The sequence below is a fragment of the Aplidium turbinatum genome, chromosome 2 (genome assembly GCF_918807975.1).
Source record: "Aplidium turbinatum chromosome 2, kaAplTurb1.1, whole genome shotgun sequence".
Taxonomy (NCBI): Eukaryota; Metazoa; Chordata; class Ascidiacea; order Aplousobranchia; family Polyclinidae; genus Aplidium; species Aplidium turbinatum.
Window position 1 is genome coordinate 20,600,324 of NC_137473.1, and position 23,373 is coordinate 20,623,696.

Here is a 23,373-nt window from a genome sequence, read left to right on the forward strand (position 1 = left end):
TCATTTCCAAGTAATTCTGGTGCCCAAGTAAGTAATTCAATACTAACACGTAGCTAGTGCTATGCTTGGTCCAAATTAGTATTGTTTTTGCTACTATTCGGGTTCTCCGAATAGCAGCAGACCGGACATAAAAAGAAGCAACCAAAGACCAACATTGTGACTGCTCACCAGGCTTGACTTCGCATCACTAGTACAAGATCAGATAAACTATCAAGGTGAGATCCCCCAATACAGTCGACTCAGGGATAAGTTTTGATGGCTTGCTGAATATCGCTATTACAAAATGGGCAAGTGAAGATCTTTTTCTTGCACTTTGCACAGCACCCGTGTCCACAAGGAATAAAAACAACGCTCTTCTTTAAATCCATGCATATTGCGCATTGTCGTTCTTCTTTTAACTTCTCCAGCTGCAACAACATTGCCAAGTTGAACCCACAAATAATAGAAACTATAAAGAATACACAATTGCAAACAGAACTTATTGATAGCAAAGTAAAATAATATACAGTATAGCCAAGCACACAAAATCAAAACAATAGCTATTAAAATATAATGGCAGCAAAATAGCTAAACAATCGTGCACAAGACGCATTTGCATTTTAAAACTTAAATTATCTCAGTGATAGCTTGAGAAAGCACATGAACTAAATGATTGAAAATCGGTGTATCTCATAGTTTGCTTTAAGCAAACATTAATTCAGGATTAACCTGAAAGCAGTTGCCTAACCCACAATAGCATATCAGAAAGGATATTTGTAAAATCATGAAACAGGTGGGCAAGCGAATTTTGAACATACAAAAGAAGGAGTGGATGAGTGACACAAAAGCGTTGCAATAAAACGCTCGTTTAAAGCAAACCGTAAATAAAATCAATACAATGAAATCTAACCGAACATTTCCAAAACACCAAGATAACATCATATGGTTAAAGTTTTATTCACTATATTCTCATCTTATGTTTTTTCTTTTTTAACCCTTTTCGAGTTGCCACTACAAAATCCAAAACATTTGTTTTTTGTTACACATTGAATTTAACTTAAAAAATTTGTTGCAAAACATTTGTGTGACCTGTTACACGAGTTATTTACGATTACATTTTTATGATATTTGTTATAAAAAAAATGATGCAAAACAACAAAATCAAGATTTACAAATGAATTTATTTTCCTAAATGAACAACGTCAAACAGTTTATACAATTGCGCCACACTCACTTCAGCATTCAGCTGATCCAAGGAATCGTTCATATCGTTCTCATTATGCGATGGATCCACAGCTTTGACGCTGCAACAGAAATATCATCGTAAAACCATTATAGTCGCTGTTCGCTCTCGCTCACCAACAATATTGTTCTGACAGCTGCTGAATAAGGTAATATGAGTAAATGTGAGTTCAAGTCAATATTTATAGGTGAATAAGCTGTTTTTCCATAAACTTTGCATTACATTAACACTTAATAGCAAGCATTTACAAATACGGTATGATAAGAAATATGACCTGCATTATTACTTTCATTTTGGTAGGGTCTTGCTAGTGTCCGCGCATGGAGTTCTATTTTCTACTAAAACAATACCACCAACACTGTGCATGATTTATGTCAACGGACAAGCAGGCTGTGGAGGCAAGCACGGAAAATTCTCTAGCTAGTTCTCCGCATCTGGCAGATTACTCATTTTGCGGTCAATCCACATACTAATTTTCTTCACAAATCTTCACCTCTGATACTTGGACAAGAGTAACAGTGAGCGATATGCCATACAGCTCTGATGTGCAATGAGCTTGCTCGCTTTAATGTCTCGTAGAGTTACGTCAGACTAGATTACTGAAAAATGCGATATCGGGAAAACTGCACCATCCTCAGGAAAGGCAACCAATAAGCCACGCAATGCTCGCACCCATGGTGTAGGTTTATTATATGTTGCTAGCTTGTGGAACACAATCGTGGCCTAACCACAGCCAACTAGCAATTCACGACGATCAAAATTTCGCTCGACACGATATAATTATGTTGCTTGCCCTGATCTTAGTGTAAACTGAAAATTTTATCTGAAAACAAGGTTTTTCCTTCTGCAATCAGCTCACACACTCAGTTTTGATAAAGCCAAAACTAGAAACACGTTTCGAAATCTTCTAGTAGAATCGAAAGAAATAATTCACCTGGTTCTGTGGCACTCTACAAGGCACTGCATCCAGGGGTGATTCGGTAATTCAGGAAGAGAGGCACCATGAAATATGAGGTAGCTTGATATCAACAAGCCCACCTGAATGTTGTCTCCCGCTGAATGCCTCTCTACAATCTTCCGCAACTGTGATACAACATATCCTTCAATTTTTGAGTGCCTGGATAGCATTTTACATCGGATAGCATTTTACATTATAGTCTTATGAACTTGAATATACCAGTTTACAACCTTAAACAATGACCTGAAGCAACCAACCTGGGCCCACTGTTGATCGTTGGAAGAAATACAAGCCGTCTGATGCAAAGGAGACTGCATGGCGACCATCACACACGAAAACTTGCCTTTCACGGAGTTTACATCCGCTCCTCCTCCAACCAACACCTCGACACAACTTAAGGAACCCACACAACATGCAGTGTACAAAGGGGATTCCCCATTCGAATTACACACATTCACATCGCATCCCTGCAAGATGGTCAGGTGGGTGAAGTGAACACAGATTCTAATAATATATGCGCCTACATGCCCTGCAGCTCTACACGAAGTAAGGAAAACATATACTCCTACCCTACTGGGATAATTAAAAAGTATGAAATACATCAAACCACGTTAATACCTATTTTACAGTTAACACAATGGTACCGATTTCAAATCATGAACAAAATGCATTAATAAAAAAATGATTTAAGCTTAAGCTCACTTTAATTTTTTTTTAATAATTTTCCGCTCACGTACCTTTGTCAAAAGAAGCCGCACAATGCCACTTTGGCTTAATTCCGCCGCCAAATGGAGAGGGTGGCGGCCATCTTGTGTTGGATGATTAGATAAAGCTGGATGACGTTTCAAAATGATATCGACAGATCTAACAATACAACATATTATACAATAAGTAGACTATATAGCGTACATGCTCAGTATGTTTATTTATCACTACATCATCACGTACTGGATATACTTTAATATAATTTTAGATGGTAAATGAAAAAAAAAAATGGAGTACAGTACTACAGTTCCTGTAAAAATAACGAAATATAATTTTCGTAACCAAGTCTCAAAACATATACAAACACAGCGCTTAGATTTTGAGACACGAAAGGTTATTGATAATATTAATTCAAGACTGCCTTATCTACAGCAGTTTTTCAGTTATTATTAAAAATGCATTATTTTATCATTTTTGCCGTGGTTGAGGGTTGGAGTTTCGTTAAAAATGCTGAAAAGTGAACATTTTTTACTTGAGTGTAAGTCTTAGATTTAAGGAAAGAAGATTTAAATATGCAAAAACATGAAGTCGGTCATGTTACAAACCACTGATTAGCATAAAACAAAAATATAAACTTTTGATTGACCCAATACCTTCATAAGCGTTTATACTTTTGTTTACCTACTCCACGAAAGCTCAACTCCACTCTACGATATTGCGAGAGTCTCCTACAACTCAAAAGTTGCAAACTCAGCAAATTGCAGTAGAGCAAGTGACAACTGATCAACATTTCAGCAGGTGGCTAAAATTGGTAAATGATGAACCTAAGCAAGTAAAAACGGAGAAAGCCGATACTTAAAATGTAACAAGTCAGCAAATTCAGTTTAGCAACCGATGACCAAGCAATTCCGATGCTACATACAATTTTCATTTGCTGACTTGGGCAGTAGCGGAGATGTACTTGCTGAGTTGTCGCATGCCGAGTGGTCCGACTACCGTATCGCAAGGGTTGGACGGCAGTTAATGCCGTTTCAGTCAGGTGGTATTTCTCCATGGCGCCCATGTTGAGCGAAAATGTAAACAAAAATTTTGGACCGCAATTCGCCCAGGAATCTTTACTGTTGTGGTAGTGTTGTGCAAGCATAGAGTAAGCTAAGTAATTGTAAAAGTGGCGAGTGGCAAAATCTTCTACTCACTCTTCATCTCCCTGGACAATGGCACAATGAAGCGGATTGTGGCCGGTCTTGTTGTGGATTGATAGCAGTGAGCTGGCAACAGGATGACCAGACAAAAGAGAAGTGATATCATGATTGTTTCGTCGATCCACACTCAGGTGCATTGCTGTGTTGCCATCACAATCCTATAGAAATAGCCGTGTTATGGTGCAATACTACCAATATCTTAAACTCATTTCAAACTTGTCGATTACCTAGCAGTTGATCGTCTTTCAGTCAAGTCAAGAAGTCAGGTAAGTAAAAATTTATTTTTGAAACCGATATTTACCAAACAAAATTTTTTTCTAAGCGTGGTATGTAAGAGAAAATTCTTTACCCTTTCTTGACTGCCGTCGTTTTTAAATATCTTACCAAGCTTTTGTGTTACGTTTAAAAAAGTGTGATGTAACATATTCCCTGTGTTTATGAACGGAAATTACGAATTCCGTCGTTCGACAAGTTTCTGCTCTTGGTACGGATTGTTTTATGTGAATCCTAGTCGGTTTTCACCTGCAAAGTAATGTCCGCTCCACGATCCAGCAAGAGTTGCACTGTTTCCAGAACTCCTCTGGATACAGCCAAGTGAAGAGGACGAGAGCCTCTCCCGGTCTTCATGTTCACGTCCGCAGAGCATTCATCTAATAAAAAGCGCACAATTTCGACGTGCTCACTGCAACGCAAAAGCGACAAAGATGTAATAGATTGCTGATACTACAAGCGCAGTTGTGACAAAGAGAACCGTCGGCAAAAGCACTGTCAGACACTATTCAAAACAGCAACTCGGGGATAATACAACAACCTATCTTATTTTAAATTGTTCTAACACAGGTTAATACGCACTACGGAGCCAACATCACTACAACAAACATAGCTATTGTGATAATAAAATATACATTGTTACAAATTTACGAACACTTTGAAAATGCCATGTTATAAACAGTCTGACCAAAAGGACACGTGAATGCTTTCATCAAAAACAAACTTGGATAGTTACGAGTTTAAAACATTTGTGGTTATGATACACATTGTGTGTCACATTAAAGCCGAGTGTGCCCGCTCGACGTAATAACTTAGATTTGTGAGCGCCCGAGAGCACGCAGCTGTGTCTTGGCACGAACGGTACCGTAGTTAAAATGGTAGCAGACGACTTAATGACTGAATAACACATCTTGAAATATTTCATCTTGTGATCACATTGTACCGTGTACAATTGTACTTAAGTTTGTCGCAAAGGCTTGTCACTTTTCGTTGCCAAGTACTTCATTAAAATAGCCTATGTGTTACTACATTTAAGTTGTTTAATCGAAGTAAATACAAATGTAAGAGTTATTTCTGTCTTGGACACAAGACACAAAGGTGGTGAGTTTACGATTTTAGACTTACAATAAAATTGAAGACTTGTTATTGGGTGTTAGGCTATTTAATAAAATTGTAAAAAAGTCACATTGTCGTTTTTAAACTGAATCGGCGTCATGTTGTTTTTACCACAAAATATACTAAAATTCACATTCCTATTAGTAACCTTGGCCTCTAGCTAACAATGAGGTATTACTTCTTTACAAATACCAGATGTAAAACGGCTTGGAATTTTTCAGATTGTGTTAACAAAAGCTCACATACCTGGCAATGGCATGGTGCAGTGGAGTCCAGCTTGACAAGTCCAAAACGTCACATCGCGCCTTTGATGAATTAAGTGGTTGAACTATATCATTACCAGAATAGCTGTTCTGGTTCGAAAAGTCATCAACGTATGCCTTATTAACATCCTGAGAAACACAGGAAATCAAGAGTTTGGTTGACAGTGTGATATGCTGAAAATAGGTCTAAAAAGTATAACCACAATTTGAAGATATTTTTCATGTTTTGCATAGCACTATACAAAAGCAGTATGCATAATGCAAATTAACTAGAACTCAGGAAAAGCTACTAGCCGGTTAGAAGCTGCAAAAAAGCCTTTGAAAAATTGAAATAAGCAAATAAGCAGTTGTATTCTGTCATCCCACAAGTGACATACGGTAGGATACGACAGTGGTTCTTAACCTGTTTGTCTTGTCGGACAACTTTTGGTGCACTCAAAGTGGTCGCGGACCCCTAAAATATCTGAAATTTCAGTATATTGCATCTCCTAACGGAAACAAAAGTTTCATAAGTTCCGAAGCGACACACTTAAAAGAATATGCTGAAATTGATGACATTGACGAAGTCATGTTATGACCTATAGTTATATGTTGGCAGACAATCAGAAATTAGTAATCTGTATCCTGATTTAACATTTTCGAAGTTGTCTCCCTCTCTCTTACAATTTTTTTCAAAAATTAATAGAACTTCTCCTATTTCTACAAACAATTTCTCGTTTTTCGTTTGTAATCAATATTTCGTTGTAATCACATTCATGTGAAGACACCTTTTCAAATCTCAAGCGATGCACAAGGGCGTCGCGTCGCACGGTTTGAAAATCACTTAAATAAAAATAAAGCACAACCAATTTTTAAATGTTGTAATTTATCAATCATGCTACAAATTCGGAAACTTTTACAAACTCCCTGATAACGCTTTGCGGACCCCTTGAGGGTTCGCGGACGCCAGGTTGAGAGCCGCTGGGATACACATTCACAACTGGCAAACATATTATTAATTTGAAGAAACAAACTAATTTTTCACTTTTTCTACAATTCAGAGTATTCTAAACTTTTGTGATATAAAGCTTCATGAAAAACGTAAAATATTTGTTGATTGAGTAAGGGCCCAATGCTTTTCTACTATCCTCACTTTGCTTGACTAACAAACCAACAAATAACAACTTGCAATGCTCCATAACGTATTCCGCTTGAAATTATAAGCCTAGCACTGGGTAAGCACTATACTTTTATAACCGCTGCCAAGTTCGGCGAAGATACAAGACCTAATTTAGTTGAAGACCTCAGATTGAAAGTTGCTCCTCACAGTTACAAAAAAAGAATAGAAAATATTGTAATGTAATAAAGGCTGTCCGTGCAGCATCTCATCACCAACAAAACTGTGAGCAAAAACTAAGAGTGTACGGTAGCTTTATGCTGCATATTTCCAAAAGGCATTGTACAGAAGCGCTAATCAAAATAACTGCGCTCGCAGCAAACAAGCAAATCATGCTTGTCAATAACGTAAAATAACGTAAACACAACGTCTACATATTTGTAATTTACTTAAAGAGCAATTGAGCCGGCGGAACAATACGATAGCCTGAAAACACACACGCCAGCTCAGTGGCCGAGGTGTTTCGCCTTCGGCTCTAGTGCTGGTATATCTGAAATTGATTCTAGATCAAGTCATACCGAACACTTTAAAAACGGTTGGGATTGTGTTCTTTCTTGCATAACGCAGTGAGGGTAAGTCTGGTACTAATGTGATGACATCGCAAACCTGATTTAAAATTAAAAATGAGCCCAGAGCTAAAAGACCATAGCTGTTGAAGGCGACAATAAATAAAAACTATAACATTATTATAAATGAAAAGCACACGCAAAGATCGGTATGCTGTTTTATTATAAAACATCTCACCAGTGCTGGTGAAGTTGACATGATCCTGCGCAAGCCATCTAAGTCACCGGTCTGTGAAAACCGGATCATCATCCGAATATTTTCCATAGGATCTGAACAATAAGCAAAGAAAAAAATATCAGGGTTCTTCAACCAGCCATCACAAGGCGAAAGATCATATTTCTTTTACCTTCCAGGCAATGAAATGAAAACTATGTGGAAGTTTAACACTACAATTATGGAAAAAAAACATTTTTTGCCTGTATTAAGATCATCACAACTACCAAAGTCTTTTACAATGCATCGCTCGCTAGGAACATGATGAAATGTCTGCGATTGTGTTACAAATCACAACACTCCATGATTCAGTTCAGTAGGCCAACGCCGTAAGAAAAGCCATTGCATTTCTCTCCAGAGCAGTGCACTGTTCATAATCATGAGAAAAATCAAGGGCTATATTGTCGAAGGGGGGCTAATTTGCAATTGACTCAATGAATAGTTTCAATCAAATACGACTGAGGATAACAAAACAAAAAACGCCAATTTATTATTTAAATTCAAAAGATAAGAGCCTACCGAGTAAGATTTTGTATGCAGATATGACATGTGTGATTTTGCAGGCGACACGTGATAGTATCGAATAACTAGATAGAAAGTTTAAGAAAAAAAACAAAAAAACAATTGAGATCAAGGATATGAAGCTGAATCTTAAAAGCAAAATCGATGATGAGTCAAGCTGAAGAAACAGTTTTAAAAAGCAAAATAAACCCATGTGGAATATAAGGTGGGATATGAGAAATTCAATGTAGTGTGAGAAGTGTAAAAATTGAATCGGTGCAAGCTGTGATAACACAACACCAAGGGAACCACAAGATTAGCAAAGTTTTGTTGAAGAAATAAAGTGTAGTATCATAGTGAAACAAGCAAAAGTAAAAAATAAAACATGGAAAGTTGGACTTTCTGGCAAAATTACCCAAAAATTCAAGAACAAAAAATTCTTCAACTGAACACATATCTTTAGACACAAAATTAAGTTTTTAAAATGAGTATGGGCCTGAAAATTAGTTATATTGTTATTCTCATGTCTGCCACCAAGTGACATTTTTTCGAATACTAATATAGTAAGAATTCGCCAAATATCAGAAGAGAAACGGAAAAAGCTCTCGCATAACACACCTCGACAATTTTTCGCCTAAACAAGTCAAATGGTGTAAGAGAAATAAAACTTGCTATCTCATAGCCTGGAAGCAAAAAAGTAGACAAACGGTAAGGATCGCTGCAAATCCGTTAACACCTTTGAAATGCAGTATACGTTCAGTCAGGCGCCGAAATCGTCGACTTACACGTAAAATGGTGAGTTAGACGAAACGTGAAGTTATCCGTTGTCGAGATAAGCGAGTATTTAACTGCATTAGGCGACTTTTTCAATTGTTAATACAAACTTAAGCACAAAGAATTTATTGAATTGTAATGAAAATGCCACTAAGTAGCTCAAGAACAAGGTTGTTCTGGTCTGGTGAGTACAGAAGAGCAAAATAACTGACGAGAAAAAAGCATGATCTTGTCACTTACCAGTATCTACTGAACAGGAAAGATTATTGGACAAATAGGAGAGATCTTCACATCTATCCGCGTGTTCATCTGTAGGTGCCTGAAAAGTATTTTACCACAGCGTCAATAAACAAAAAGTGCATGCATTGCATACACGGGCAATCGGGCATAATAAATTCTAATTGGTGTATTAGATTTCGAAGTGTCAACACCAAATAGTTTGAATGTTTATGAGGTTTACTTACATGTCTAACAATAATTCAATAATCCAATGTTCGCTGCCCATTCGATAAATACGAAAAAGCATACGCATAACAACGTTTTGTTGTGTCACTGACGTTGCACGCACCACAATAATACGCATCGTCGAAGAAAATAATGTAAAACATCAAATTTAAAAAAGGTATTCTGTAGAACTAGTGATTCCACTCAGTCTGAATAATGAATCGTGTGCTGTACCACAGTCAAGACAAACCATTTCAAAATCTACACAACAAATTTCTGTGAAATAGAGTTGGCTCTTTGAAAAGAGATAATTGCCAATGATTCGAAATGGTTTCATAGCGACTTTAACACGCAAACCAATGCTTGCATTAATACATTATGATTACACGTTTGTAAACGTTGAATCAATGTAAAAAGCGACTGATTTGCTGTCTGGGTGGTGATAACATTGTTGACACGATTGTACAGAGCTTTGAAAATAAAAATAATTTGTGTTGAACTTTGTTTCACCCGCTTTCAAAAATAAAACTTAAAACCAGCACTGTGTAGTGTGTAGCCCAGTTAATAGCATTGGGTTTGCCAGAAAAATGGTTGAACACCCCTGTATTAGGGACGTATAACATCTTATATCCCAAGAGTAACTTCAAACATTAACTCTTACGCGCCCAGCGATTTTGCACGATTTGACCGCAAAACCCAGGCATTTTTGCTATTTTTTCTCTAACTTTAACGAGTTGACACGCGTAACACCGATTGTGTATTTTGACATGGAATATCTCATTGGAAAGATAATTTCAAGTTCTGACTATAAATGTTAGAACCTACTTTTCTAACACAACATATTTGAAGATACAATGTTTTCAAAATGTGTACTTTTTTAACTTTTTTGTTTGTTGAAAATTTTGTGAAAACGAAGTATCTTACAAAAAAAATACTCCCACCTTTTCTGTAGAACCTAAAAAGATTTTTTTTCTTCAGTGGACTTCCTAATGATATGAAGTGTCAAGGAAAAATCAAACATGCCTTGTTCCTTTATATACATACTTTTGTTTCAACTGTTGGCTAAAGCAACCACACTTTGTCCAATTTGAGCAATTTTTGTTTTTGAAAAACACGAGAATATCAATAAAATAAGCATTTTACAAGGGACCAGTAAATTTATTGATATTCTGCTACAAAGACAAAGTTTTATATCACGCATCAAACAGCATCATTTTAAAATGATGCTGGGCGTTTCGCATTAAACCTCAAATCATTTTAAAATGATGCTGGGCGTTTCGCATTAAACCGCAAATCATTTTAAAATGATGCTGGGCGCGAAAGAGTTAAAGCCAGATATATACTCAAAATCAAAAATTGTTATATAATTTGCATCAAAAATTGTTATATTAAAGGAAGAAGGGTACGGTATTCAGAAAGAAAAATATCCGAAAGACTAAAGTTTAGCAAGACAGCAGTCCATCAGGCAATAGTTAAATTTCAAAAATTTGGAAGTTTAATGGACTTGAAAAAGGCTGGTAGACCCAGGGTTACCAGTCCAAGAGATGACCATGTGATGAGGAGGATGGTAGTGCGCCCACCCACGTGCTCCAGTAAAAAAATTAGATCGTCTTTGTTGTGTAAAAGTAAAAATGTAAGTACACCTACCATAAAACGCCGTCTTAGCAATGAATTTGGCGATGAAACAGCGCACTACCCTCCTCATCACATGGTCATCTCTAGGACTGGGTTCCCTGGGTCTACCAGCCTTTTTTAAGTCCACTAAACTTCCAATTTTTTGAAATTTAACTATTGCCTGATGGACTGCTGTCTTGCTGAACTTTAGTCTTTCGGATATTTTTCTTTTTGAGTACCCTTCTTCCTTTGATATCACAATTTTTGACCTCTCCACAGCTGATAAGCTCCTTTTTTTGCCCATTTTTTTTCAGCAACAAATCTTGAAAAAGAGTTTAACTTCTTTATTTCTGAACGAAATAGCTCATCATAATGGCTTAAACAGAAGGCTCTGTTACATAACAGTGCAGTAATGGCATAAAACCTAATATGACATAACATTTAAAATGATTTCCATAGATTATTGTAAGAATCAAAAATTTTGACAGCTGGTCTTAAACTTTTGAGCGCGACTGTAAAAAGAAATTACAGGGATAAAATGATCCGTGATAATAAAAGGACAAGTGCAAAAGGAAGTTCGCGTCATTTGAACCGCGGCAAACGACTTAATGCCGCGGTCAGAATGACGCCATCTCTAGGCCGCAAGGCACGAATGACGCAAGATCTGCATACTGCAATAAATGAATGAAGCGAGACTTGGTTATTTCTTACTAAAATTAATTGTTTTATTTAATACGATGGTAATTTTCTTTGCTAATTTCAAAAAATAATACTGGTGAATATTTGGGAACAAAAATAATTAATTCGGCTTCTAGAATTTGTAAACTGTTGTCTAGAATATTCGTATATGATAACTTTGCCATTGTACCATTTGTGCATTGCGGCCTAGAGATGGCGTCATTCGTGTTCGCGTCCTTTAGACCGCGACATAAAGTCGTGTATCCTCATTCAAATATCCAATAAAATCCCAAAGTGTTTTTATTTTCAAAATACTTTAGTAGTTTTTAGGGTCCTAAATGAGTTTTTTATTGACTAAAGATTTATTTAAAAACTCTGAATATAAAATTAAATCGGACAAGAAAAAATCATGGTACATGAAAGTATTCATGAATGGACAAAGATCTTAGACGCTTCCAAGAGGCGGGGCTGACAAACAAAAAAATAATGAACGCACTGCAGAAGTTAAATTCTCTCCAACAACATGAGATACAAAGATAAACATCAAAAGATACCAAGACTATGATACCCATGGGATAAAGATATTGATATATGCGTGATAACTTAAAACATTAGGCCCTACTAGTCATTGTTGGAAAAGTTTGAAGTACAGTATATCAGAAAAGATACTGATTTACAGAAAACGACAAGATGTCCTTCAATATCGCAATACTCATATGAGGGCATAAAACTCTTAAAAATTGAGAAAATGCCACCTGCAGAAGAGCATAAAAATATCTTAAGTGATGAAAAGTTACCTCAGTGGAGAACTCAAGTGATGGTAGAGACTCTTCGTTTGCTAATCGTAACAGGCTGTGATCATTATCTGTAGTAATAACAAACGTTGGTAAAAGATCAACAGAGCATGAGACAAAATCAATTCAAAAGATAGCACCAATAAGTTTTCTCGATGTATTGTGATGCAATTAAATTCAATAACGTACCGTCTCTGTCCGTAACAAGTCCTAACGCAGCTGGATGAATTGTCCATTTCATTTGAGCATTTCCTTTGACTGCGAGATGATGACGCTCGTACCTCACTCTCACATCTCCAGCATCAGTGATGCGATGAACCCAACCATTCTTTCCAATCAACTGTAAAACCACACATACTTTTAACTAACTTGGAAAAGCGCAACTGACAAGTTTAGCTAGAATGATAAACTGATTCAATGAAATTAGCTTGCACCAAATTGAAACATGAAGTCGATCAGCCAATAACCATGAGCAGTCAAAAGAATCTATTTTTGAGCCGAGCCTTAGGATATTGGTGTGCATTTTTATTTCTATCTAATACATTATGCTAACAACTTACATGTTCCATAAAGGGATCCCAGCCACCATGGCCAACTTGCAAGCGCTTTAGTAAATCAACATTGAGCGTGATGCGAACTGCATCGCCTTGCTTCAGGCCTGGAGATGAAGGTTTTGACACAAGTGGTAGTGGTGAAAACTGATGCTCTTTGCCTAGAGAAAGATTTTCTTCAGATATAGACGCAGCGCGGCAAACGCACAAACCAAAATAACAACGGACAAAAGTATTTTAAATTTGAGTAAATCTTTGAAGATTTTCAAACAAAATTAAGATCGTGTGTGCAATGCACAATAAATGGTACATCACATCTAAAAATCGTACAGGGCGTTTCAAAATTTTTTAACTTATTTAAGATTTAAATATCACAAAAAATATGTACTCCAAGCCAATGAAACTTGACAAGTACAAAAGGTAAACATTAGGGTGTTTCATTTTTTCACCATTTTTGAAATTCAAAATGCCTGGGGTCCCATCTGGTGGTATTTGGGGTAAAAAGTTTACACCCCATTTTTTATGACGTCATATTGAGGTGGTCCACGAAGTTTGAAATCTTTGGGCCTCAAAATCTCGAAATTTGGCCGTATCTCCGGAACCACTAATCATAGATCGACAAATTTAGTGTCAAAATGTGCATAAGGGTCGGTTTCCTATACTTGATGTAGAGAAATTAAGGTCTATCTGCTTCAAAAATAAAGTTATTTCAAAAAATCTAATTTTCGGTCTATTTTCTCCTGATGAACAGAGATCAGGTGATAAAGATAAAAACTTTTTCTGTATTTTTCCGCTATTGGAAGCTACCAAGCTTTGCAACCAACCAACTAATCACGGAACGCTGTTTGAGAAGTCTCCTAAAAGCCAGCAGGTGTGAACTGAGCAAGTGACAACTGAGCTAGCAACATTTGAGCAAGGGGCTGAAGTTGGTAAATGATGAAACTGAGCAATCAAATCTGGTATCATTCATGCATTGTGGCATTCGGGCCTTGTGTCATTTATGTCTTGTGGCATTCGACCTTGCGTCATTCGTGTCTTGCGGCCCAGAGATCGCGTCATTCGGACCGCGGCAGATCGAAATTGTAGATCGAAATTCTCAAACTTCTGCAACTTACAGACTTCTCAAACTTTTGCATAATATTGTGCTATAGCCAAGTTTCATCTTCATTTTGATAAGTGCAAAATAAACAATTTTTGTTTGTATAAAAAATTAAAATTAATGACGAAATGAAATCACTACCACATTCAAAAGAACAATTAAATTTAGTGTCTTGCATTAATAATTTTATGGCTTGCATTTTCAATTTAGTGCCTGCATTCGTGCCGTGCGGCCCAGGGATCGCGTCATTCAGACCGCGGTGTAAAGTCGTGTATCCCAAGAATTTCGATAATACCCAAAGAGGCCTGTTGATCTTAGAAACAATCATTATTGCAACTTTTATAAATAATGATTTAGCAATGTCACTTGGCATGTCACAAGTCAGCATATTCAGTTTAGCAAGCGGTGACTAGACAAGTTCATGGCAAGGTGGAATATTCATTTGCCGACTTACCTAGTAGCTAAAATGTACTTGCTGAGTTGTCGCATGCCAAAAGTCTGGCGACCATAAATCTCATGTAGAGGTGTACCGATATATCGGTATCGGCAAAATTTGGCCGATACTAAACACGTAAAAAAAGGCGTTTGCTGCCGATTTTCTACACAAGCAAAGATATAATTTTTTTAAAGTAGTAACTAACGTCACATTGATGTAGAAAAATAACAACCTGTTCAAATTTTTGATACGTCACACTCCCATGACTTTCTTGCGCGCACGTTTTAACATTGGTTGCTTACAATTAAACAAAACGGTTTGTGTCAGCAGTTTTGCGTTGTTCGATTCTTAAGTTGTGTAAGGAGACTCAATTTCTCTAGTGTTTCTTTTTTACTCTCAGCAGAGTAGGCCTATAAAACTTGTAACAGTTTTTCATCCATACAACGTCATGAATTAAATTATATCTCAAATCGGCATAATGACGTGACATCATCTAAACGTAACAGAAATAGTAAGAGCAAGTATCACTATAAAAAAAATGTGACGCAAATCGACAACATCAAAAGACATAGATGTTTTCTTTGACTTGTCAGCAGCAAGTGGTGATAACTGTGGCTGTGGGAGTTCGTTGCGCAATGCACAGCCTACTTACTCTGGCATTGTTTAAGCTTGATGAGTTTATTACAACGAAAGATGGAAATTAAATCACAAACTGATAAAACCAGCTTACTAAAAACAACCAAGTTACATGGGTTTTTTAAACGTTTAGCAACGTAAAAACGATGGAAAATTATACATTTTTGGTACCTGGGTAGTCTTGGCCTGGCAAAAGCTTCTCAATCAAACGACAAGCGCCCTTAGGGGTAGGAACTTTAACATACTGATATCCAATTGAACGAAACCGAACCACGAACCATCAGATGTTAGGTTGTCCGTCCAATTGTGACCATTTCAACATTCAGCCACAGAGTTGATTATTACTTTAAACTTTTTTTGGTAATTACACAACGAACAAGAGCAATAGCAGTGGTGGGAAGTTGCATTTTTCCTTTGTTCCGAGAAACGCAACCTTGATGACGTCATGAACAGCGTAGCTTCTGATTGGTTGATGGTTCGTGGTTCAATGGGATATCAGTATGTAAAAGTGCCTATCGCCCTTAGGTTGCACATTACTTGTCGAATAGTTTTTGTACGACTACACAAATGACTTGGTTTACATTTTACATCTTATTATCAGTTATGATACCTTATTTGGAGAGTTTGCGCAAACCCTTCATTAATTTTTCAGAAACCTCAATTATGATGTATAATGTTTCTTCCCTTATACCCCAGTCCTCAATCACGGTGGCCTTTCATTACTAAAACCTACTATTATGACACAACATTGAGTTGGGATTGAATTCTTGAATCTTCAAGTGCCAAGGACTTTCAAATCCGTCCATTGTCACTCATAATGACGTAATATTGCCCCTTTGGCACCTAATGTTGCCCATTTGAAGTTCCCCTTGCTGCTCTATAAATTAAAAAAGTTGGTTGGTTTTGTGGCGTATTTTGGAATTTATTTATTGTAAGCGCCAAACTTGAACACAACTAATTTTGAATTTTGGGGATTTTTTGGTTTTAGACTAATTCAGTGGTTCTTAACCTTTGCTAACCTGCCGAACCCTTACGCTAATCTGCAAGCTTTCGTTGAAACCTAAATTTTCGCTGAAGCACAAAAACAAAAACCAACCACATTTAATAGTAAAACATTACTGTATCAATGAGACTTCTGTTGTTTTTCTGACACCAATAGTGAGATTCGAGGCTTTGTTCCGAAAACAGCATCCTTATGTCATTTTCGAATGCAAGCAAGCTTCGTTTTTTGCTTTAACATCCACCAGAATAGAAAACGCATGCTCGCATAAATCAGTGGTTATGAATGGCATGAGAACTTCAAGGGCAACTCTTATAATAAGAGAATAACTTTCCATTTGTTGGCACCAAAACGTTTGAAAATTTGTTGCGTTGAAGTTTCTTTTTTCTATCTTTTATAGACTGTTGGTATCTGCTGTTGTAGTATCATAAGCAAATGGTTGGCATATCCATGCTGGATATTGCGTTTATTCAGGAAAGTAGTTTTGAAATAAATTTTGCAACTTCTGCAAATGCTCAGTTATTACTGGCATAAGCCTCTGAACTTCTGAAACTTCACCATTAATTACTGTATCGGAACTATTTAATACCTCGTCCTGACGTGGGAAGTTAGCGAAGTTGTTATTGCCAATACCACCACAACTACAATTTCCTCTGGAAAGCACTTATTTGCTCTTCAGCTTGTATTACATTTCTACCATTCAAACACATTTCTATCGTCAAACACACAGATATTTAATTGTTTATTTACCATCACGTAAGCCGCAATCAAGTTTCTACTGGACAATATTTTCAAAAAATATTCGCTGATATACCATTCAGTAGGCCGTGTGTTAATGTTTCAGAGGACGTTCGCGCCGAACCCCTGAAACAGCTTCGTCGAACCCCAGGGGTTTGATCGAACCCTGGTTAAGAACCACTGCACTAATTTGTCAATGCGTCAGTCGTGGTGGTGCCACGGCTTGTGTTTTAGCACAAGATCTTGTGGTTTCACTTTTGATCTTGTGCTTTAAGTTTTACCTTAGTTGCGTAAAACTATTAAAAAAAAGCTTTGAATTGGCATAATTCATATAATTACTTGCAAATATCAAAACTGCTTCTTTTCGTAACACTAAAGTATCGGCCAAAATACCGGTATCGGCCTAAAAAAGTGATATCGGTATCGGCCAAAATATTGGTATCGGTACATCTCTAATCTCATGTTAACTGAAAGCTGGGTACAAAAATATGTTTTTATTCCTGCTCCTGCCTGTCCATTAGCTTACATTGTCAAGCATACAAGTTTCTTAGTTTGTTGTTCATCTGACCAAGATTACATTGTTTGTTCAGGCCTACTGCAGTTCTGTTACCTTTAGATTTTAGAACATCGCAAAATTACTTTATTCAACAGCACAAACCTACAACACTTGTATCACTTACCACAAACTTGCAGATGCGAATAGTAGTAACGTGAGCCAGAGCCTGGCTTCAGAAATTTCAGGTCAACTTTTCCTCTGTGCCCAACTCTGTAAATGTTTCTACTTCCGCCCTTCCACTCCACCTCAGCTACACTGCGTTGGCTTGTTGGCATTTTATCTCTGGTGACAAGAAATACACAAAACCTGAAGTTGTAACATCAACAAACATGATCTGACTTTAAGGTCAGTGTAGTTCAGCGTCCAGCATAGTGACCCTATACAAACACCAGAGTTGGATCAATGACACAGCTTTTAGTTCAGTTACATTACAATTACACCATCAAAAATTCTATATACAATTACATTGCTCAGAAATTTTCAAATTATAGTCACTTCCAAACATAATAAATTAAAAGTTTCAATTACAAAACTAAATGTTGTTTTACAGTTTGATTTTATCAAAAACAAATAGACTTGCGTTTGATAAAGATTAGGTTACAATGCAGAGGTCCCTTCTGAACCCCATCTACCGGCTTAATAGTCAATAAAGGTATTGATATCATGCGTGCAACTTGCCATATGTAATTTAGTCCACAATTTTTTAAAATTACATTTACACAACAAAACGTCTCAATTACAATTACATAAAAATAGTTAGTTCGTGGTTTTACGTCTTTTGTTTCCGTATTGCGAGAGCTGAGTGCCAGCAAAATTCGACCCGGCTTGATGGCAGCTTTCCATTACTGCTATTTTGAACATTGGCCGCCACAAGGTTCCCCTTTCAGAGGTTGCTCCGTAGTTATCGCACCACCTCTTCTTTGGTCGCGCACGTGGATTACGCCCTTCTACTTCCAGCGACTGAACCTTCGAGCCAAAAGTCCTCTTCCATTTGTTGTACGTGGCCGTACCAACAGAGTCTCCTTCACCGTCGCACCTCTTCTACTTGATGGATGTCAAGCCTTCTTCTCAATTCTTCACTTGACACTCTGTCCACCAGTCGCTTTGGGCATATCCACCTCACCATAGCGTTGTAATTATGGCTCAAAATGTGTAATTAATTACACTCAATTACAATTGATACAACTCGGATATGTACAGGCCTTGCTAAGGTGCGAGCCTACAATAATGACAGGAGGCCAATGTAGCTTTGATTTTGAACTCTAGGCTAAATGTACTTTATCTTTCTTTAAAAAATAACTTTGAGAATCCAAATTGTCAAAGAGCGACGCATGAATCAGTAGTACAAACTTCTAGTTTTACTTTAAAAAATGACCAAGTTTTTACTGTTACCAGTGTCGTCGGCAGCAGTGGCCGAGTGGTTAGCGCGTTGGGCTCGCAGTCGAGAGCCTGCATGTTAGACTCCAGCCACCCGCACTTGCTGTTGTTTCTCTGGGCAAGAAACTTTACGACAATTGCCTCTATCCAGTGATCGATTTCGAGTAATGGGTAGTACAAAATTTAAGTCATAAGTAGACAAGCGGAAACAGACATTGCCGTCGACTGCAGCGACTCTTTGCGGATACACGATTTTATGCTGCGGTTTGAGCGATGCATACACGAATCACAATACCCAAATGACGCAAGGCCCGAATGCTGCAACACATGAATGACGAGAGACTTGGTCATTTCTCAATAAAACTGCTATTAATCTAATATATATTAAAAGTGCTTTCAGGGATCGCTTTCAGGCAATAAAAGTGCCTTCAGGCATCGCCCCACCAAAACTACGCAGAAAGAATTCCACCACACGGCTCGCATTGAAGGCAGATGTCAATGATCGCCCTCTACTCCACACTGTAGTCCTTTACACACAACAGCTCACACGTCAACACCTGCCTTCCAGGCGCCCTTTTTCTCGACACATTGTGGCGCTTTATGAAGGTCACTTCAACCTGATGAAGTCATTAAGAGACCGCTGGGAAACCATCTCACGGCCCAACCAGTTTCAAGTCACATCACACACTATGGTACAACCTGGCTCAGACCTGCCAAGAAAAGAATGGGTGACTCTGAATCGCCGTACTGGTGTTGGTCGCTTCAAGCACAATATGTTTACCTGGGGATTGTGTGACTCACCAGCCTGTGTTTGTGGTGACTGTCAAACAGCACAGCACATCATAAATCACTGTCCAGTGTTTCGACCTGCAGAACATGTGGATCTCATAGACTCATAGACCCTGATACGAAGACATTGCTCTGGTTGCAACAATTGGGAGATGTTGCCTGAATTGCTGCCTCATAAGCAAGAAGAAGAATAAAATTAATTACACTGGTTTACAAAAAAAGATTTGTTTTCTGCTCTTTGGATATTGAAAATTGATTTAATGTAATTTTAGGCTGCTAAAACCGAGTCTAAACTCAGATTTTTACTATCACATCAGATTTTTGAGATATGATAACAAAAATACTTGATCTTTCCCAAAAGCGGAAGATTTGGCGTTGCATTTACCACAACACCAGGAACATATGCAGTGCCATAGCAAAAGGTTAGTGTTAAACAGATCAAAATAGCTTAAATAAGGTTACTGGATAAGCATTGCCATAAGCCTGCTTAAATCTTTGTTATTTCATGCAAAAAATTGACAGGGGGGAGGGTCGATTATACATTTAGCTTCACTTTTAGCTTGATATTACTGCTTTGTTAATAATGTTGCTTCCAAAACAAATTAGTGTCAAAATAGTAGTTTGTGGGACGTATTTCAGCTATTTATGCACCACATGGCCTGGATTTCTGGATGCAGCACAATGTGTATGTGTAATAAACACAACGTCAAACCTTCCACTTTTGACAAAAGTAACAATTGGCTGTTATCATATCTCACAAACCTGACGTGATAGGACCAATCTGAGGTCAGATTCGGATTCCGCAGTCCGCACGCCAAAATTACTCTAAACCAGTCTTCAAAGTTCATAGAGCAAAAATTGTGTATATGTAATTACTGCCTTGAGACTATCAATACAAGCTTAGTGGATTGCCTAGACTAGGACAAAGTTGTTCACAACATTCACCAATATCATTAGTTTTTTTGTTTTTTTTTATAACTTTACTGTAGAAACTGTAGCCTACGTTCAATAATTAGTTTTTTAAAACTTGTTTGCCGAATTTAGGATAATCTAGAGTCCCTATCCAAATTGCAGACGTGTCTTAATTTTTGTCTGTTAAGAGTTTTTTGTCATGTTGCGCATAAAATAAAAATCATCAGGTTTTAATACAAATGCTTCTATTGGATAATGGGTACATTTTCGAATGTTGTAGACCAAAAATTGTCTATATGCTCATCTCAAGTTAACTGTTTGACTACGCGTCCGAACCTAATCGGTTGTCTTAAAAACAAGAGTGTAACTGACCTGTTTTGTTCATGAAGCAGGGAATAGCAAGATTTAAATGCAAGAAGCCAGACTTACACTTCAAGTTTGCAAAACGTTTCTGATTAATGAGGTTTTTCTGCAGACGTGTTCAACTGTTCATTAAAACTAAAAAGCAACAAACGAATTAGTGGCACCTTCATCTTTATTTAGTTAAGTGCAAAACAACATATTTTTGTTTGGGTAACAAATACAAATTGAATTGCTACCGTGACAAATGAAATTAATATCGAATTAAAAAAACAATCAATTTTAGTAAGAAATAGCCAAGTCCTGCGTCATTTGTGCCTTGACGCCTAGGGATGCGTCATTCGTGTTCGCGTAATTCGGACCGCGTCATTAAATGGTGTACCGATTCTTGACTGCTGTCAAGCGCAGGAGTTTGGCGTTGCGGTCAAACTCGAAGCTCTCATGTTGGCATGGCCTACCTATATACTATAGGTCCCAATAACCTCTCGTTGTAAATATTTATTTCTGAGCTGTCTAATCAGCAATAAAAAGTAGCTTCAATAAATCTACAAATTTGTTAATAAAAATACAACAAACCTGCATACTGTATGCTAAGCGTCATAGAAATACAGTACATTGACACAAAAAATGATCATTTGCACATGTAAAAAGTTTCAACAAAAAAGACTTACAGAATCATTTTAATGATTCCCGTTTTGCCAATATCCTGTTCTTCCCATTCCCAGTTGTGTCCTCTAACAACTTGTGCTCCGGGAAAACATCCTTTACTGTTTAACACATTACTGCACTCGCATCGAGGAGGAACTGCAATCCTGTGACAATCCAAACAGAACACAAAAAAACATGAATCCTTCTTTGAGATACAATAGGCCAATCTCAAAGTACAAGAAATTGACAATACTACAGCGGCAGCGGCTTACCCAGACCCAAAGCTTGAATCAAAACGATAAAACTTGTGAGAGATATCATGTCTTCCATCCATGTAGCAAGGCGTACATAAGTCGGTGTCATTGCATTGCTGACATGACCATCTTGCTCCATAAATTACACCTTTGTTGCAGCCATCACATTGCTTGCTTGGGTGTTTTACACCTAGAAACACATTTCACATTTTTCCGACTCATATTTTCAATAGAAAAAATGAAATGTTTCTTGTCAGCCGATTGTAGCAAGAAGAGTTTTCATGTGATATTGCAGTGGTTAATTGTCTGTTTATAGCCTACTCATTGTTTGCAAATATACAAATTCACTGATTGAAAAAATTTTCCGTTGTCATGCCAGAAATCATCCATATAAAAAATAAAAATAAACAAAAAAATTTTTTCAAAAAATTAAACCGAAATAATATTTAATAGCATTATAAAAAAGATACTTTTAATCAAAAAGTAATTTTTGGTCAAGAATATAAATTGGGCGACAAAGAGTTAATTTACTAAATCCCCCCACACTTCTCAAAACCAAGCTAAATACCCAAGAGTTGATTTTCACTTGCGAGCTATCAGTGAGGCATTGAATAAAAGCGTTTTCAGTTGAAATAAAGATTTTCACCGTCAGGATCATGGCTTAAAAGGACAAAAAAGAGTGATTTTAGTAGAAATGGAAATGTTTAGGCCTCTTGAAGCAGGGTACCCCATCATCTGAGAGCTAAAATGGTACCGTAGTCATTTCGAATTAATTTGAACATAGATCTTCAACACATTTTTTTGCCCCACCACAAACTTCTAACAAGCTTTCAAAAATATTGTTTACTAAAAAGGTAGGTTTAAAATTAAAATTGATAGAACACATCTTGCAATAATGCTGTAGCATTAGCAAATACGGATTACGGACCTGTCCTGTATTGTATATTAGGTTTTAGAAAACTTATATTATATAGATACTATATCATGCTTTACAAGTACATGGAACAGGCAAAAATACTTTGCGACAAAACTTAACATCTCGAAATGCTTTTCAACCGGCAAACAGAAAACAAGAAACTAACTGACGCCAGGATCTAAGAAACAAACAAACAAACTAAGGTAAGATTTACACTGCACTTTAGATAAAAAATGCACTTACACTGCACTTTAGATATTACGAGCAATCGAGCATCACATCAGTGAATTGGACTCAACTGAATAATGAAATTAAATAAACTACTACCTACCAGCAGGAGCACTATCAAGCACACACAGATCATAAAGTCCTTTGTGTCCAATGCAGTAGTTGGTACGTTTTCCACAATCCCACTGAACGATCACAGTGTTTTTGGCCAGTTTGGGGCTGTCTACTTCCACAATTGTACCTGTGTGACCTTCACCTCCATCCTGCAAATAATCACATTAATAAGATTACCTTGGGTTTCATGTCAGATAGTCAGTAAATAATAATAATAACAAATTCACATATAGTGCCACATCCACTGTGCAAACTCTGCTCCTGGCTGCAGTACACAAGGAT

The 23,373-nt window shown here is 37.1% G+C and overlaps 1 pseudogene; it reads right to left on the reverse strand.

Moving 5' to 3' along the window:
- Window positions 1-239: 239 nt before the first annotated feature.
- Window positions 240-23,373, reverse strand: part of LOC145788417 (uncharacterized) — a 31,983-nt pseudogene continuing 8,849 nt past the window's right edge.